The sequence below is a fragment of the Notamacropus eugenii genome, chromosome 3 (genome assembly GCF_028372415.1).
Source record: "Notamacropus eugenii isolate mMacEug1 chromosome 3, mMacEug1.pri_v2, whole genome shotgun sequence".
Classification (NCBI taxonomy): domain Eukaryota; kingdom Metazoa; phylum Chordata; class Mammalia; order Diprotodontia; family Macropodidae; genus Notamacropus; species Notamacropus eugenii.
In genome coordinates, this window is record NC_092874.1 from 162,021,064 (window position 1) to 162,029,098 (window position 8,035).

The window sequence follows — 8,035 nt, forward strand, 5'->3', positions numbered from 1 at the left end:
AATCCAAATAGTTCTTTAGTACTCACCTACATGTTTCCATTTTGTAGTCAGTCAAAAGACACATCAGCACAAATTTAAGTAACCTAATAAGAGTATGGGAAAAGTAGTGATAAATTTTCTTTTGCCATCAATCAGGCATACATTTTTCTATAAATATAAATATCATCGGTGGGAAGACTGGAGACTAATGGGGAATATACATGGAACAGACACACAGTGGCCAAGGCACTAGCATGGAAAGTTGCAAGTGGAAGGAGCCATTATGTCCATGGTATTCACGTGGAGAGGGCTCACATGTGGGCAAGGCTCATGGAGGGATAACTCATACCTCCAGCACTGCCAGCGTACTCTGATGAGACAGATTTTTCCTTTTTTCCCTTGGGACACTTCCAACCAGCTGGGTGTAATGTGCAGTCTCTGATATATCTGCAGATATTGCTCCCTGTTTGTGTCACAGAGAGTTGGTGACAGACCTCTGCTGGTTCTATGGTCAACATGGTTGCTGATATGTGTTGGTTCTTTGAATACATGGTTGTCAGGCTTTTCTCTATGTCCACCTCTCAGTCACTAGGAATACTCAGCTCAGTGTTCTTTCTTTCCCATTAGATGAAGGGATGTCTCTGCTTCATCTTTCTTTTATCTTAAAGCCAAGAGTTTTTAGCCTCATCCCTTGAAAAGGTAGAGTTCTCAGGACACCAGGTATCAGACTAAGTTATGTTCTTAGCAGCTACCCTGCAACAAGGTCAGTTTGTTCTCATAGCCTTGGCAGTAAAAGGTATTTTCTATAGCAAAAGAGACACTTCAGCCCTGGATCCAAGTTCTTTGGAATCCAGAATACTTCCCCACAATTTTTGTCTACTTTTACCCAGTGTTTCCTATTCAACAATGGTAGTATTTCTCTCTAAATCAGTGATCTCTCTGACTTAAAGTCAGAATATCCCTGTAACTTCCTTCCCTTTAGGGACTCCTGTGCCCCAAGCCTATTTTAGGAGGATTCTGCCATAGAGAATTCCCAGAACTAGATGAATCTGACTCAACACAGCTAAATTTGGTCTCCCTAGTAAATGAAGCTGACCAAGTATAAAAAGCTAATCTTGCCCAGCAACACCCCCCCCCCCAACTTTATTATGTAGATGGATAAATAAATCACCCTACAGAAAATTTGACTGTAGAATTTATTAGCAAACAGGTCTGACAGAAGTGCTTGTCTCCATTTTTCTGTTCTCCAGTGTAGCTAATAATATGTTTGCCACTGATAAATAGTAGACTGGAGAGAATATTAAGCAGTAGGACTTTCAACAATGGTAAACAAAGGCAACTTTTTTTGCATATACCATTTACCAAAACATTTCACTCAACAAACATTGGTTAAGGACACAACAATTCCAGTGCTAGACAGTGGAGATAAAGGGATGAAATAACATCTAGCCTATTCCCTCAGACGTTTGGAGTCTGGTAATGAATGACTGACACTGGATTTCAAAGATGATTTGATTGATGTTATACAGTACTATTCTTTCTCCCATGTGAACAGGGTTTTCTTGGTTGTGGGCCTGTGGTGCTAAGTTGCTGCTTAGGCTTTTCCTGGGCAGGGTTAACTGAATGCACAAGACCTGTCTATTGTTTAACCATTGTTTTTACAATCTGTCAAGTGTTTGTGTCTCTGCCATGTAAGCTCTGGAAAGCTTTTGTTTAAAATTTGCCACTCTGTCTTTGCTTAATGTCAGGCTGACCTTTTTATTTCCATTACTTCTCTGAAGCCTTCATCTGGTCTGCAATATTTGAAGAGCTTTGCAGTAAATTATTTTCTATGTGAAGTCTCACTTGAATATAAGGAATTTTGGGGCGATACTGTAGTTGTCCATACTTAGTACAAAGAAAGAAGGTATTCATGATGTAGAGGGCAAGGAGCCAGGTGAAAATCAAGAAATTTTGAGTTCAAGTCTTGTCTTTAACATAATCTAGTTGTAAGCCTGGGTAAGGCAGAAGAATTGTTCATCTGCCTGGAGATAGAGAGATAGATAGACAGACAGACAGACAGACAGACAGACAGACAGACAGACAGACAGACAGACAGACAGATAGATAGATAGATAGATAGATAGATAGATAGATAGATAGAAAGAAAGATAGATAGATAGATAGATAGATAGATAGATAGATAGATAGATAGATAGATAGATAGATAGATAGATAGATAGATAGATGCCTCACCAGGAGTTCTCTACACTGATGAAATCACAAGTTCGTGTCCCCCTCCCCTCAAACAAAAATTCTTCCCAAAGGCCCTTGATAAGTTTGAGCTGAACTTTGAAATTAATGAAATGACTTTGTTCCAAGACTTTGCTTTGGATGTTTTATATGCTGCATACATTTGTCATGCAGTTCTGCTTCTAGATAAGGAATATAGACTGGATAGAAATAATGACACATTTTAATTTGAGTCTTGTGACATTTAGCTCAGGTCTCTTTGACCATACACAAGTTATTTGGGGAAGCTGCATTAACTCTAAAAGGTGTCCTTGTAACCCCTAAGATGGTGATTTTGACTTTAAAAATATAAGTACAGTCTTTTAGGATAACCTGTTTTGTGACTTTCTGAGTATCATTCAGCATAAGTTGTTTTATGGTCAGCAACTTAATTGCAGTCCGAAAATTCACTTCACTGAATTTAATACATTCATGCAACTCTATTCACCTGCTGCTTTTCAAATTGAACATTTCGTGTGATACTTAGTCTTGCTCAGTGATAGCTTTACAGAGCAGAAAAGGAATTCTGAGATTGTCGCTTTCAGAGACTTTTTATTTTATAAGATAAAATTTCTTAGCCTGATTTGTAAGGCCCTTTGTGATTTGGTTCCCATTTATCTTTGGAGTCTGATTTTATACTATTTCCTTCCCTGAATGAAAGAATAAGTATTAAATCCTTCCTATGGGCTGAGCACTGTGCTAAGTGTTCAGTATACATTTATGAAAAGCAAGATGGTCCTTGCTATCAATGACCTCATGTCTTAATGGGAGAGACAAGTTATAAAGAAAGTTCAACTGGAAGGCCAATGGAAAGATCCAAAAGTCATAGGGGTATGACTGAGACATGGATATCAAGGCTGATGGGTCACATTGGTAGGTTAGGTACCAGTGTGAAGAAGGGTGGATGGCAAAGATCTAATGGTCCTCCAGTTTATCAAAAGGATTATAAACTGGTGAATCTCAGCTCATCTAGATAACGTGAGAATTCACATCCTATTACATCCTATCTGGCAAGCCAGTGAAGGAGCCAGTCCACTGAATTTGGCACTCCATTTCCTGCCTCCAACTCTTTGCTTACATGGTAAATCCCTCCCCATCCTCATTATAATGTAAGCGCCTTAAAGACAGGTATGGCTTAACTTTATGTCTTTGCTTCTCCAGGATCTTTCACAACACGTTAAAACATAGATGCTGCTTACTAAGTGTTCAGTTGAAATCAACAAGCATTTGTTATACATGGAGCAAGGCACAGTGCTTAGTGATGGCGATACTTACAAAAGTAGAAACAATCCCTACCTTCAATGAGCTTACATTATACTGGGGAACATAAAATATAAACAATTTAGTATAATTAAGATATGAATAGATTGGTAGAAAGAATTGCCTAAATCATTGTTAATCTCAAAGAAAAGTTTCTGACAGGAGGTAGAATTTTAAGCTGATTCTTAAAGGAAGCTGGGAGTCAGTGAGAAGGAGGGAGAATATTCTAGACATGAGGGACAGACAGGGAAAAATCACAGTCAGGCAACAGATTTATTGTATAAAGAACGGCAAGGAGGCCAGTATCACCTGATCAGAGAATATGTGTAGAGGAATGAAATATAGGAGTACTGGAAAAGTCAGAAAAAGCCTGGTAATTAAGGGTTTTTAAAGCCAAATAGAGGATTTCATATGGTAATTGGGAGCCATTTGATTATTGCATGAAGGGAAGAGTGTGACATTAAACCTACACTTTTGGAAACTCGCTTTGATAGCTAAGTAGAGGATCAAATAGAACGGAGGTTAGAGAATGGAGGCAGACATATCACTTGGAAGGAATTGAATTAAATTAATTCTATGAATTTAGACCATGTAGTGAGTCAATTCAGAGAATTGAAACCCAGTGTCTTGCTTTTGCTTAAGATTTCCAGATAATGAAATAAAGATTTCTGGCTCTCAGGTTGTTACAGCAAGGACCCCGACTTACACAGGAAGGCCTGCTGTACAGGCTCTTTTCTAAAAGGAAAGGAACTTTTGAGCAGTCAACAATAGCTTTAATTGAGATGTATGTGTATCATTCACTTAGTTCAGGGGAGAAAGTCTGTACCCTGAACTTCAGAGAACATACAAACAGAGAAACAAAGATTAACAAACAGGACTTCAACTGTCTGATCGCAAGCAATACATACGTCACAGATCAACAGAGAGATCCAACTATCTGACCATACATACATAGTATGATAGAGAAGCACCAACATCTGGATTTTCAAAATCAGTGGGCTCCTTGGTAGCTACCCAGAGTCTCGTCTGGGCCAAACAAACATCTCCAATGAGTAAGCCCCCAAACAAAACCTCACCTCAGAATATATATATACACTTTTGAGAGCCAGAGGGCATCACAACCCTTGAGAACCAGTGTCTCATTAACAAAAGATGTGGGCCTTCCAACAACAACAAAAAAACTCCCCTAATCAAGCTTCCCTAAACGGACCCATTAATGGGTGGGGAAGATTGATTTGTACAATCTAATATTTCAGAGTAGAAATAGATATTGAACATGAAATTTTTAAGTTCTTTGGGGGGGAAAGTTTTTTTCTGTTATTTTAGTATGGAAGAAAAACTGAGTTCAACACATTTTTGTTTTAAGCCTGTTTCATTTATGTTGTCATTGCTGGATAAATCTGTAATAAAATTTAATTCAGATAGATAGTTTTTACTTTCAACAAATAAAGGGATTAAAGTTCTTGTTAAAAATACATCTTTCTTAGATTCCAGAGGTGGTTTGGGGGAGTTGCTGTGATATCAGTTTTCTCTGTTACTATAGAATTTAGGTGATCAGTGTCAAATTGACAAATAAAACATGGAATCCATTGAGTTTGGATATTTAAATGGTAGAAGTAGAACAAAGCAGATACTAAGATTTTGTTCCTGGATAGACAAGAGTTCCTGTTAACCATGTTATTCTTCTACTATTCTGGACTTTTAAATGGAAAAGGGAAGAGATACCCCATTCATTTTTTTTAGATTCACTATGAGCAATGAAACACTTTATAGAATATATATATATATACATACATATATATACATATATATGTATATATATACTCTTTCATACTAGCTTTTTATTTTCCAGATTTTTTTTAAATTTTAGTCTTCAGATTTTTGATCAGTGAGGAAAGAGCCATGGGATAGAGGTTTAGTAGTTATAGTATTTGCATGTATAATATTCATTTGTTCTTTTTTAGCTCTGCAAGCATAGAGCCTTATGGTTGTATGATTAATGGTTTTTGCATACTTCTTTATAAAAACAGGTGAGCACACTAGATGAGCTACCATGATGTATGTAGTCCAACATATGTCAAACATATTGGCTGTATTCATATAATTATACCTTCAAATATCTTAGTTAGATCTTGGCACTTTATACACATGAAAAGTACCACTGATTCACAATACCCCATTCTTTTCAGAAGATTACAATCTGAAGATAGACAGATGTTGACATTCAGGTTAAGTGTGGCCATTCTCCTTTGCAGTTTTTCTACTTGATCCTAGGGGCATGACATCATAGAACATTGCAAGGTAAAGTTTTTATAGGGGTAGACACCAGAAACCAATTAAATTGCAATACTTTCAGGGCCTCGTGCTGGAAAGTTTATGATAGGTCAAGTTGAAGAGTTAAACTTTCTATACTATAAGATTTATCTAGCTTAATCCAAGTCCAAAACTAGGTATAGAATATAATCAAATGAAATATTTGAATTTGGATTCCTAGTTCTTCACACATAGTAGATGCTTAATAGATGCTTATTGAGTACAGATAACACAAAGAAAGATTAAAAAATAATTGTTCTTGAAATGAATTTTTGTATTATCATGTGTATATCTGATGTTCTGAAAATTCTCATCACTTCAAACATTCAAGGACCATTTCAGTAGGTTGTTGTGGAGATATCCAAATTACCATGCACATCACCGTCCTTCTTCCTCCTCTGTAGATGACAAAATAACATTTCAGAATGACTCAAAATGCCAGGATTAAAAGAGAAATGTTTCTTCTGGTCTTGCTTAAGTTTGTGGTTTGTTTGATACCTTCCTTGAATGTAAGGAAGTTTAATAAGAGCCATTTCTTATACACTAATCCTGACAACCTTCAAAATCCAGCTCAGCTTCCACCTTTCTCATAATGTTTTCATGGACTACTGAGCTTTTTATTCCCCATATTTGAATAGCAAACAAATAGGTTGCATCACAGAGTTTTATGTGTCATATATGCTTATAGGGCAAACTACTTTGTCCCCTTCTACCTAAAAGTCAGATAGATTATTATATTTTACTCCTGCCCCAGAGATTCTCCAATTAGAGAGGTTCTGCTTCTTAAGGAGTTTGGGGGTATCTAGGATTTCTGCCAGTGATTTTAGCTACCAAGATAGCATTCCTTCCAATATAAGGGTGGTCCCCTGTACTTCAGTTCCATTTAGCTGCTGACAGTCACATTAGCTCTTACACAGAAATCTTGACTTCAGAAAGTATTTCAAATATATAAATTTACTCTTCCAACCTGCGGGAGACATAATCTCCCTCCCCCACAACTTACACTTTTTTAGTCTCTGGGTATAAGTCTCATAGCTTGGCAAAGGTCCAAGTTCAACACCACCCCCTCCCTCCTCAGATTTGGGTCCCAGGTATTCTGGCTTCTCAGGGCTTCTATGCCAGGCTGACTGGCTACACAATTGCAGAGGGCTCCATGTTAGACAAACTCACAATGCTCGTAAGGCTCCTCAAGGATATCTCCATGTTAGAACTATGAAGATGTGTTAGATGCCACCCATTTTGTTACCTTTTAGCATTTTCTTTGTGTCTTTTAACATTAGATTACTGTTTATGTTGTCTTTGGGTCTAACTTCTTCAAATTGCATTACTTCAACATCTTTCCCATTATTTTTGAATTCTTCTTATTCTTTGTTACATACAGTACAATAATCTAATGTGTACACATGCTACAATTTGATCAATCATTCCTCCCAAAATGCCACAAAAACTAAATTTCCCCATTTAAAATAAATTGACACCTATAAAATAAAATATTAGAATTATTTTAATTTATAATTCTTTTACTATTAATTATTTTAAGCACTTTTCAGATGGTTTTTGATAGGATTTTTTAAAATGATAGAGTATTCAAATAGGAAAATTAAAATGTTGAAGAAGATGTAGGAGAGTTGGAACACTAACTCATTGGTGGAGCTGTAAGCTCATCCGACCTTTCTGGAGAGCTACACAGAAACCATGCCCAAAGGGCTTTAAAAATATATATACCCTTTGACTCAGCAATAGTCACTTCTAGGACTGTATCCCAAAGAGGTCATAAAAATTGGAAAAGGTGCCACATGTACAAAAATATTGTAGCAGCTCTTTTTGTGGTGTCCAAAAAACTGGAAATAGAGGGGATGGCCATCAATTGAGGAATGACTGAACAAGTTGTGATATATGAATGTAATGGAATACTATTGTGTTATAAGAAATAATGAACGGAGGTGGGGGGGGAGCCAAGATGGTGGAGTAGAAAGACACACATATGCAGGGTCTCCCCACACAGCCCATAAAATAGCTGTAGAGAGGGACTCTCAACAAATTTTGGAGCAGCAGAAGTGGAAAACAACAGAGTAAAGGAGATTTCCAGCCCAGGGTGACCTGAAAGGCCCATGGGAAACATCTGTTGCACCAGACACAGAGCAGAGCCCAGCCCAGCAGGCTCAGGAACAGCCCTCAGGGGTGGAATCTCCAGTTGCAGCAGCATTGGGTT